The 11,203-nt window shown below is 39.7% G+C and overlaps 1 protein-coding gene across 2 annotated transcripts in view; it reads left to right on the top strand.

Moving 5' to 3' along the window:
• The first annotated feature begins 2,505 nt into the window (after positions 1 to 2,505).
• The window catches only part of PAFAH1B1 (platelet activating factor acetylhydrolase 1b regulatory subunit 1), an 80,406-nt gene continuing 71,708 nt past the window's right edge, over positions 2,506 to 11,203 (top strand). Inside the window, exon 1 of one of the 2 annotated variants that reach the window (XM_045487752.1) lies at positions 2,506 to 2,958. The gene's annotated coding sequence lies outside the window, so the exon portion shown is untranslated. The remainder of the gene's footprint in view (positions 2,959 to 11,203) is intronic. The other variant, XM_045487753.1, reaches the window with a different exon arrangement.

Genomic DNA, 11,203 nt, shown 5'->3' with positions numbered 1-11,203 from the left:
CTTCCTATCAAATATGAACATATAGCAATGTGCATTTGTCTATAAACAGAGGACACTTTAATTCTCAAAATAAAGTTTTAACGTGTGTGGTGATTGTCACACCTAAAACTAATATAACACTGTATATTAACTATGCTGGAATTAAAATAAAATTAAAAAGTAATATTTTAAAAAGAAAAAAAATTATGCTCATTGTGAACAGATTTTAGAAGACATTTTGTCCTCTTCCCAATAGCAGTATTTTTGGAGTGGTTCTTCCAGTCAGCTTATTTGCAGAATTGTTTAAACTAACACTAATTTTACTGCAGCAATTGAAACAAATGTTTCCATTTTGAAAATGTCTGCTGGAAAAATAAAGATCTGCAATTCAAATGAATGGGGAGGTTGTTACATTGTGGTAAGTAAAATGGATGTTTATACTTAAATTTTTTTTTCAAGAAACATCATCCAAAAAATTCATTATTAAAAGTTTCCTGGATGGATGTAGCAGGTTCTATATGAGTCTTCATGGATTATGATTGATAGCATAGATATCCTAATTCTCCATTCTCAAAAGACAAGTGTTTATTAAGACGGATCTATCATTTCAGCAACTGAAAAGAAAGTGCATAGAACCAGAACACATCACTCCACAACAAGTTAAGCACATAACACGGTTTTATTTCTGTTTGGAAAAATTATAACTCAAGAAAAGTTTTTATACATTCCTCCCAAGGGAGTCTGTATTTTAAAGGATTGCTACAGAAATAAAACTTGATCTCAATTTAGTGTGTAATTACATAATAACAGATTTTAAAGATTCTAAATACAGGAGTCTATGAGCTCAAGGTTTATAGCAGTTAGTACTACCTATTTGTATTAAATCAGTGTTTATCAATGTGATTCTGATTTCTGGGCAATTTTGTTGGCTTTTGAAATATTCATTTTAAAAATAACTGATTTACTCAGCTGATTAAATATTAAGCAGTGTGATATCACACAATAATAAATATTTTAAAAGGTAAAAATGAACCAAAAGTGGATTCTTCGAACAAGAGAGGTTAATTTATTTCATGTTTACTGACTGTTACTGGACATAGCACAAACCAAACCCCTCTGCCTCCTCTTGCTGTCCTTGTCTAATTTGAGAATTCCAAAGCTGTAAACCTGGAAAAGACCTTCCAGAGACCCTTTGATTTCCCTCCCTGGCTTCATGAAGAAGAAAAACCCAAACCCTCCAGGCAACCAACCCCACTCATGCTCTTCCTGAACACCTCAAGGATAGAGACAACCTTTCTTTACAAAAGGAAACTTTGCTTTGGTATCAAGCAACAGTAATAGTGACATGAGATACCTACGTTCCTCACCACGGCAATATCTTACACATGCAGCGTCACCTCTCCATTTCTCACAGAAGCCTTATGAATTAGCTATTTATTAGGTCTGTTTTATAGAGAAACTCAGGCCAGAGAGTAATTTAGTCAAGGTCACACTTCTGCTAAGTGGCTGATCCAAGATATATACACCCAAGTTATCTCTTTCATTAACTCAGCTGCCTCTCAAAGGCAGCGTTTACATTTACCTACATAATGGGAAGTAATAAAATCAGTAAACGTAAGCTTAAACCTATGTTTTAGGAAAAGAGTTTCCTTGTACAATATAAATTAATAATTAGATAATCACACCAGATACCTCTTATTAAGAGTTTATTCCATATTGAAAGATTCAGAACCTCACATCTGGCCTATTTTAAATCAAATATCCCGGTGCGGAATAAAGAGACTACAAATCCCCAAGACTTCTTTGTCATCAGTAGATCAACTCATAATTTAGCAAGCGGGCGCGCACACACAGGCGCGCGCACGCGCGAACACCTTGTGAGGATAAAGTTCCAGGTCTTTCTTTGGGCGTCAGTTTCCAGACTTCAAGTATCTCAAATGTGTGTGTGACTAAGGAAAAGAATAGCCGAATCACGGCTAAAAGCGAATCCTCCCAATTAAAAATCTATTAAAAAAAAAAAAAAAAAAAAAGAGAGAGAGACAATTAAGCATTCCATCAGCCTTTTACCCTCGACAGCTCTTCTCTCCAAGCCAACCCAACCTACTTCCCTCCTCTTTGCCCCCACCAAACTGGGAAATAAATCCGAAGGCCAGAGGTAGAAGGGGCCTCAGCCTGGCTGGGGCTCCACTTTATTCTGAAGCCTATCGGGGCCCAGAATCCATGGGTACCAACGGGTCCCCGCTGTTGGCCGGGAGAAGCGGGGAGAGCTCCGTTTATGGGCAAGAGCAGGGCGGGGAGGTGAACAGAGCCGGAGTTCATGAGGTGCCTAACAGGCAAACGAGGGTCTAGGTAATGGGAGACCAAGGTTCCAGAGGCAAGCAGAGCGCGAGAAGGGGAGCAAGCTAGCCCTCCCGCCACTCGGTACCGCCAAACCGCAGAACCAGCGCGCCCGCTAAGCGGAAGGCAGCGCGGCTCTGGGCCCGGCCCAGGCCTGCGCGTGCGCCGCAGTTCCTCTCCTCTCCCGGCCCCCCTCCCTCCCTCATCCCGGCGGGTCTGGGGCGGCGGCGGCGGCGGCGGCGGCGGCGGCGCGGTGACGTCAGGGCGTTGGGGCAGCTCCTGTGACAGACGGAGCTGGAGCGGCGGGGCGGCGGCGGAGTCCGGCGGCTGAGATAGCGAGTGAGCGAGCGAACGAGCAGCGATCCCGGGGCTCAAGAAGCGAGAGAGAGAAGGAGGAGCGCTCGGGCGCGAGCGAGAGGAACCGCGAGCGCCAGGCTTGGGCTCGAGCCCCGGAACGGCTGAGGAGCCCGCCCGCTCCCCTCCCCTCCCCCTCCCCGGGACCGGGCCCAGCGCGCCATCCTCCCCCTCCCTCCTTCCCTCCCTCCCTCCTTCCTCCCTTCCCTCTCCCTCTCCCCCTCCCCCGCCGGTGGATGGGAGTGAAGGACGGAAGAGGCCCTGCGGAGGCGGCGGTGCAGCGCTCCGGTAAGGCGGCGAGGGTCTGCGCTCTCCCCTCTGTCTTCTCCTCCGCGCTCGGGCTGCTGCGGGCCGGGCCGGGCGGCCTGACGAGGTGGCTGCGCCGGTCCCCTCCCTCCCATTCTCCCCTCCCCCTGCCGCCGCCTCCTCCTTCTTCTTCTCCTCTCCTCGCTCTCAAAATGGCGGCCGCGACGGCCGTTGAGTGAGAGACACGGGAGGAGGGGGGACAGGCCGGGGAGGGCGCTGTCCTCGCTCCCCTCCTCCCCGGCCCGGGTTCGGGGGGTGCCGGGGCTGCCCCGACTCCACCCGCGGCCCTCCCCGGGAGGAGATCGCCCTCCTCCCTCAGTGACTTAGCAAGAAAAGTATTCTTGGGTAGGAAGGGCGTGGAGAGCAGGTCGCTCTCTGATCTTGGGGAAAGGGTTCGGCCCTCCTCTCCCTGGCCGCGGAAGGCGAGCACCGCAGTCCCCACCCCACCCGTGGTTGGCGGCTTGGGGACCGGGCTCAGCCCCGCGCGTCCTCGGCACCCATAGGCCTTCAGGCGTTCCGTCCCCCACCTGTCCTTAGGATGGGATTGACCTAAGGAGGCTGGCCCAGCCCTTCTCTGGTCCTTCTGTGCGGTGGTCCAGCCTCTACATCCACTAAAGAGGAGCGGCCGACCCACCGAACCATCCGCAGCATCCACCCACCAAATCAGGCAGGATTTTCTTTTCTGCCACTGGCTCCTGAAACGGGAGTTGCCTTTTGACGTTGTAACACAGCTTCGAGGCCCTCAGCCATTCCCCTTCATCTATCTCCCCACTCCTTTAGGAAACGCAGTGTCTTCTTTAGTCTCCCAGCTGAGAAAATAGAGAATGTCTTTGAGGTGGTGGGCAGATTTTAACTCTCTCTCTAAACATGAGAGAAGAGAAAGAGGTTTTCAGTGTCTTAGATAAGAGAGAGCAGGGTGCCTTGGCTTTATTTGTTTTTCTGCTTTTCTTCAGTGACTTAGCAAGAAACTCCCTGGGAGGAGGGCAGGAGATTTTCTTTTGGGGTTGGGGTTTGAGTCCAGATTACATCAATCCTTTGGTTAAGAATTTGTACTTTTGAAGAGAAGAACCAGATTTGTGGTTTCATTCTCAATGGGCGATGTCATGCCAAGGTTCCCCCCCCCCCCCTTCCTTAAGAGGCAATCGGGAGAGAATAAAGGTATTACTGTTGTTCTGACCTCTACTTTAACACGTAGCCCTCGACATTCATAACGTTTTAAAGGGTAAACAAATTTGGGCCATTTTTGGAAATTCTATTTTTGTTGATAGGTGGGTTGTTTTGTGTGAATTTCATTTTGAGTCTAGGGCGGAGGAGACATAGCTTGGGCCTTTAATACCAGTAATGTCATCCATCCCCTTTTGCCTCAGTAGTATTTACTTAAAATTTTTTTCTTCTTTCTTTTTATCCTTTTTTTTTTTTTTCCTCTTTTCTGCAGCAGGGCTTGATTGCTGCAGGGTTCAGCCTCTTATTCAAGAAAATTTCCTGCCTGGGTTATGTCGGCAGTGATATAATATTGACTGTATAAAAAGCTTTTACTTAAAAAATTCTGATTTGGTTCCAAGATATTAGCTAGCTTTTAATCTCTCATGGGTATCTTTCAGGACACAATTTTGCAAAATAACTGGCAATTGCAAATTGCAGTTTTTATTAAAACAGAAGTGTAATCTGTATTTAGGGTGATTTATTCTTGTTCTATTATAAATGATCATTGTTTGAACTGTTCAGAAGGGGAAGATCTCTGAAAACAAATCTGAACCTGTTATTTTTTATAAATCAAAGGAAGGAACACAATTTCTCACAAAATATTTCTGTGCATATTAATTTTGAGAAAGATTGCCCTGTTTTGGTACCCACTCCCTCCCCTTTTAAAAATGGGCTAATATTTGTGGATGCTGTGAACAGCCATTGAGCTGAGGAGACTGGGTGGAGTAAGAGAGCAGAAGCTGTGAAATGCTAGATTGCCCTTTCATAGCATTTTTCTCTTGCTTATGTTTTGTAAGGTTATTTGATACTAATTGGTGCTACAACAAAGGCATTTCTCTGTGGTAAATCTTAAAATCTGTTGTTTTTAGTTTCGACCATTTTTGCAAGGTGAGTGTTGAACGATTGGGGTAAAAAGCAATGCCCCTACTCTTAAGCAGACACTTATTGTCTCTCTGTATTTGTGTGTATGCATACACACATACAACCCTTGTTAATGTTTTTTATTCTTTTAGTAAAGTAAGTGTAAGTTAATGAATGCCAGAAATATTTGGCGAGAAATAGTGGTAGAAAATACGGCAAAAATCTAAATGAGAATACTGTATATGTCTTCTTTTACTTTAGTTGGCACTGAAACATTAAATCTATGATTTTTCAAATAACATCACTGAGTAAAAAGGGATAAGATAATTTGTGTTAAAGCGTATTTATAAAGGCTTTCTTCTTGTGTTGTCCCTTGAAAGGGACCTTTTGTAAGGTACTACCATAAGAGAGGGTAGGTCACTTTACCATCTTGCATTGGGCATTCATGTGAATAGACATCTTCAAAGAATGTCACATTCATGTGGTAAATATGATTTTGATGAGCCTTTAGACTGTATGATATATTTTTACACTTTTGTTATTTTTAATGTGATTAGAAGGTAGAAGGGTTCATATGGTGAAGGATGGGTAAGGTTAAGGATGGTAATTCACTATGTTATGTGACATATTCCCATCCTAGTATTTTAAGGTATAAAAGCGCACTAAGAGTGGTGATTTTTCAGTAGACTATTAATTACTCAAGAGCGTAAAATAATTTAACTTAAATAAGAGAGCTGTAGTTCCAAATATATATCTATGAATATATGAATGTTTCTGATACATGTGATAGGATCTTTAGCTTAATTTAGGGATCAATTTTTAAAATTCTTCATAATCCTGTATTTATAAAACTTTTATGAGATTGGGATAGATTTCTTTTTTCTTTTTCTTTTTCTTTTTTTGTAGAATTATTTGGTATCTATTTTCCAGATGAGATAACTTTACTACATAAGAAATTTGGAGATGTTTCTGGAAGGGAAAAATCAGTATCACAATTTTTCATTTTATAGCTAGAACATCCATGTTTCATTGTATTTTTTTTTTTCAATGTAAATGTTTCCCTCCTATGTACTCAATAATACACATACATAGGTAACATGCATATACGCCTTATGGCTCATATTGTAGGTACCCAGAAAAAAATAGGACCTTACTTTTTGTTTACATGTGGCTCCCCTTATTCACATCTTGTCATCTTAAACAAGTGATAGAAACTATATGGAAGTTGACAACATTAGTATGAATGTATCTTTAAAAAAATCTGGGCGAAACCTTAGGGCAATCAGAATGAATTTTCCAATTCTTTCCATTGAATTCTGCGGCAGTGAGTCACACACTCTTTTGCCAAAGAGACTTAAGGCCCAGTTGGTTTTGAACTGAGCTAGCCATGTCTGCTGTGGTCCTAAGAGAGATTTTTTAATTTGCTTTTAAGTCTGTTTTGAATATATCATGACAGGTAACCTGTTTTCGTATCATATATGTTGGAAAAAGAGAAATAGTTAAATTGAAATGGAAATTCTTTGCCACTGTTCTTAAGTCTTCTACAATAGGACTGTAATTGTTTTGTTTTTACCTAAAATGTTGCTCTATTTAAAATAAAACTAATGGTATGCAGTGAGTTCTGAAAAGATAAAGGAAAACCTACGCTGAAGATATTAAGCTGTAAAGTGAATCCTAGTTGCTGAAGGCCAAGTGTTTTGAGAAATCTGTACTTCATGAAGAAAGATACTATAAGCCTAATAGTTAACTGCAGTGAAGGCTTTTTGGATTACTTTAGCTTTGTTGCTGGTTTGGCATGACACTTTCGGGTAGTTATTAAATAGAACTGTGTTTTATGTGTATAAATGCTATGTGTATAATTTTTAACTTTGCCATGGCAGTTAGAGTTAATTGATATTTGCGAAATGCTTTATACTCATTGGATGCGGGCATCATAAGTGCTTATTATTTAGATTTATTGCTTTCTCTTTAAAAGATGGTGGCTTTTGGTTGAAACATACTTAGTTAGCATTGATGTGTGTATTCATTAAGGATACTTCTGGAAAGGTATCCTCTAAAGTTACTGTCATTTAACATTGCCATAAACATTTCCCTCAAACTTTGTAAATATATTGAATGTAGTACTTATTTTCATTTGTTCTGTCAGCTACTTTTGGGCAGATTGGTATTTTTATGGATGAGAGAACTAAAATTTAGAGAATGTCTTTCCCTAAGGTCACATGTTGGGTTAGCAGCTAGAATGAAGTAAATATAAGCACTGAACCACTTGGGTATTTATTGCCTTGCGTGATCAAAGAAACATTCCTTATTCCTTTGACAAAACGGACCCTTCTTATGTGTTTGTGAATTTCTTTCTTTTTGAAAATGGTGAAAATCCGTAGCATTTATTGTCTGCATCATATAAATTTGCATTTATTAACTTTCAGTCTTGTTAACTATTTTGCTTGCATAAGGCTCTAGGCATTTGAGTAGGGACTCCCAGAAATTGTCGACTACAGCTTTGCAGTAGTATTAATAAGTAAATAAATACTTGGTGCATACATGCAGGTAGTATTAATAAGCAAATGTTAATTAAATAATATTTAATATTAAATATTAAGTAAATATATAAGTAGTATTAATAAGTAAATAAATTCTTGTTGCAATAGATTGAATGCAGGATTATGTGAAAGGAAATGTGCTGTGTTGTAGTTCTTTGTAATAGCTAACTTCCAGCGATCTTTCAGGAATTGAAGTGAAGGTGGGAGAGGTGTTTATCCTTCCTTTACAGAAATTTCATGTGTCCCACGGAACAGGGACATGTTCCTGACATACTTGTATCAGGGCCACAAAATTCTCAACTTAGTGAATTAACCCACCTGGGTACCTTACATTTGCATCTTATAGTTACTTGTTCTTTGCATTTTGATTATCTTTGAGCTCTTACGTGTTGACAAGAGTTATTGACAGTTAACTAAGGCTGTTAATAACAAATTTTCTGAGAGACTGTCTTTTGATAGTCATAAAATTAAGTAAGAATCTGGGAAATTTCCAAAGACTTTAATTTTTAAAACCATATGAAAGTTTCGTGTTTATTAAGATTTTGCATATTGTTTAATCCACTTTTAGTCTCTGGCAAAGATAGAAGGATATGTTTTATGATTTTATTGCTCTGTATGCATAAGGCATATATTTTGTCTATTCATCTTTCTGTATTTGTTTTTATTTTATCAAAAATATGCTGACTGCAGGACACCTGGTTGGCTCAGTTGGAAGAGTGTGTGACTCTTGATCTTGGGCTCGTGAGTTCGAGCCCCACATTGGGTCTGTAGAGATTACTTAAATGAGTAAATAAAATAAAAACTTTAAGAAAAATTATGCTGACTGCAAAAGAAGGGAAGGTGAAGATGAATCGGTGTTATTGATTATTTACCTTTTTTGGTTAATTTTTATTTTTTAAGGGTGGGGAAAGTTCTATACATTTAGTATTATCACAGAAAATAAATTAAGATGTTGACTAAACCATATATGAATATTTTAGTAGTCCTAACTCCACAATTTGCCAGCTATGTGCTTTGAGTAGAAGCTTCGATTTCCTTTTCTATAAATGGATAATATTGACAGTATCTAACTCACAAAATAATGGCTACTGTTGAATGATGAATGGCCTGTAAACCCTTCATAACTATTTTTATTGTTGGAGACCTTTTTTTAAGAAAGAGAATATAACATACAGTTTAATCAAGTAAACAGTCATTAATATATTAATATAGTAGCTTTTATAGTTGTAAGTATATTTCTTATGAATTAGTATTGGGTTTTTTTTCCCCTTCTTTGGTATCCATTATGTGTATCTGAATCCTGTAATGGCTTCAGAGTTTCATAATAGGTAAAGAGTGCTATGTAAATCAATGCTAAGTGGAATACTTTTTTTTTAATGTAAAAAGCATGTTGCAAATGAGCATTTTATTTAAACTGAAATATGGTTTACATCTATTTTAACAATCAATATTTTTGTACTGTTAAATATTATTAATTTAAATAATCCCACATTTTTCCTATTTTTTTTTTTAACAAAGTTTTTATTTTGGAATAATTTTAGATCTACAGACAAGTTGTAAAGATAGTGCAGAGAGTTCATACATCCCTGAGCCCGGTTTTCCCCATTGTTAATACCTTACGTTTTTGAGGTACATTTGTCAATCTTGGTAATTACTATTGGCTACACTCCAGACTTTATGTGGATTTGACTAGTTTTCCCATTAATGTACTCTTTCTGTTCCAGATCCAACCCAGGGTACCAAATTGCATTTGATTATGTCACTGTGACAGTTTCTCAGTGGTTCCTTGTTTTCCAGTACTATCTTGACAGTCTTGAGTAGTTCTGGTCAGGTATCCAGTAAAATGTCTCCCAAGCTGGGTTTGTCTGGTGTTTTTTCTTTAGACTGGGGCTATAGGTTTTTGGAAGAAATACCACGGAGGTAAATGGCACTTCCCATCACATCATGTCAAAGGCTACATGATACTCACTAAACATCACTGGTGGTGTTAACCTTCATCATTTGGTTAATGTAGTGTGTGCCCATTTTCTCTACCCTAAACTTACTGTTTTTTCTTTTTCTTACTTTATCCTTTGGAAGCTAGTCAAGTTCCATGTAGAGGGTGAGCAGTGTTTACATATGTTAATTGGAAATCTTCATCTCCTCTTCTCCATTTATTAAAAAATTTACATCTTTGACTATCAGAAAAATTTTGTTTAGGATTTTAAATATTAAATAATCCTAAATTTTGCCTGGTTTCCTTTTTTTTTTTTTTAATGTCTATTTATTGAGAGAGAGAGAGAGAGAGAGAGAGACAGTGCAATTGGGGGAGGGACAGAGAGAAAGAGGGAGACAGAATTCAAAGCAGGCTCCAGGCTCTGAACTTACAAACCGCGAGATCATGACTTGAGCTGAAGTCAGACACTTAACCAACTGAGCCACTCAGGTGTCCTTGGGTTTCTATTTAAAAAGTATCCAGCACCATTACATATCTTTTTCTTCTAAATGTTTATCAATTTTTCTGTCCAGCAAACATTTATCTATATTGTATCCCAAGTGCTGAGGATACAAACATGATTGTCAGTCCCTGCCCTCAAAGATCTTAAAGTATATAAATATATATTTAATATGCAAAGGTAGCACAATAGTGCTATAATCAAAATATGTACTTGGTGCGATGAGAGTCCAGAATTTTCAAGGAAGTCTTCACAAAGATGTTGAACATTTTTGAAGAAACCTTGTCACATTGTTTGGGGTTCCAGGCAGAGGAAGTGATTTGTGCCCAGTCTCATGAGTATACCTTGGTTGGTGAGGAAAGGTCCCAAGTAGTTAAGTATGGCTGGAGTGATGGGTTAGTATAGAGGAGTTGATCTGGCCTGATGACATTGATCTGGCCTATAAAGTCGGGTGTTACATGGACCGTCTTCATCAGATGTACGTTTTTATCTATTAAAAATGGAAATTTCCAGGCTCCGTCGTAGACTTAAGCAATAAAAATTCCATGGGGGGCACCTGGGGTATCAGCATTTTCTTTTTTCTTTCTCTTTTTAATTTGGATTTTCAATAAGCTTCCTAGTTGATTGAGAACCATTGTTTCTGCTCTTGAACTGCCAGTGGAGGATTTTGTTATGGTAAGTGCCTTTCTTTAAAAAAAAAATTTTTTTTTATGTTTATTTATTTTTGAGGGAGAGAGACAAGAGTGCCAGCAGGAGAGGAGCAGAGAGAGAGGGGGAGACACAGAATCCGAAGCAGGCTCCAGGCTCTGAGCTATCAGCACAGAGCCTGACAGGGGGCTCGAACTCACGGACCGCGAGATCATGACCTGAGCCAAAGTTGGCCGCTTAACCAACTGAGCCACCCAGGCACCCCTAAGTGCCTTTCTTTAAGAAAAGTTGCTGTCAGCAATGTGTAAGATGCAACTATGGAGTGGATGGAGGCAGACAGACCTGTGAGGAGACAGTTTAAGTGGCAGTGCAGATTGAAAGAGTAGATTTGAGAGAGATTCAGTCTGTTTAATATTAGTAACCAGTTAGATAATGGGAAGTGAGGAAGATGAGGGAAGTGAAGAATTGAAGTATTTTGTTTTGATTTGGGCTATTGAGAGAATGTCAAGAAGGAACAAGGAAGAGTTGAGAGAGGATCTA

Source organism: Leopardus geoffroyi, chromosome E1 (assembly GCF_018350155.1).
Source record: "Leopardus geoffroyi isolate Oge1 chromosome E1, O.geoffroyi_Oge1_pat1.0, whole genome shotgun sequence".
Taxonomy (NCBI): domain Eukaryota; kingdom Metazoa; phylum Chordata; class Mammalia; order Carnivora; family Felidae; genus Leopardus; species Leopardus geoffroyi.
Note: the sequence above shows the minus strand (reverse complement) of the source record. Positions and strands in the feature narration are given on the sequence as shown.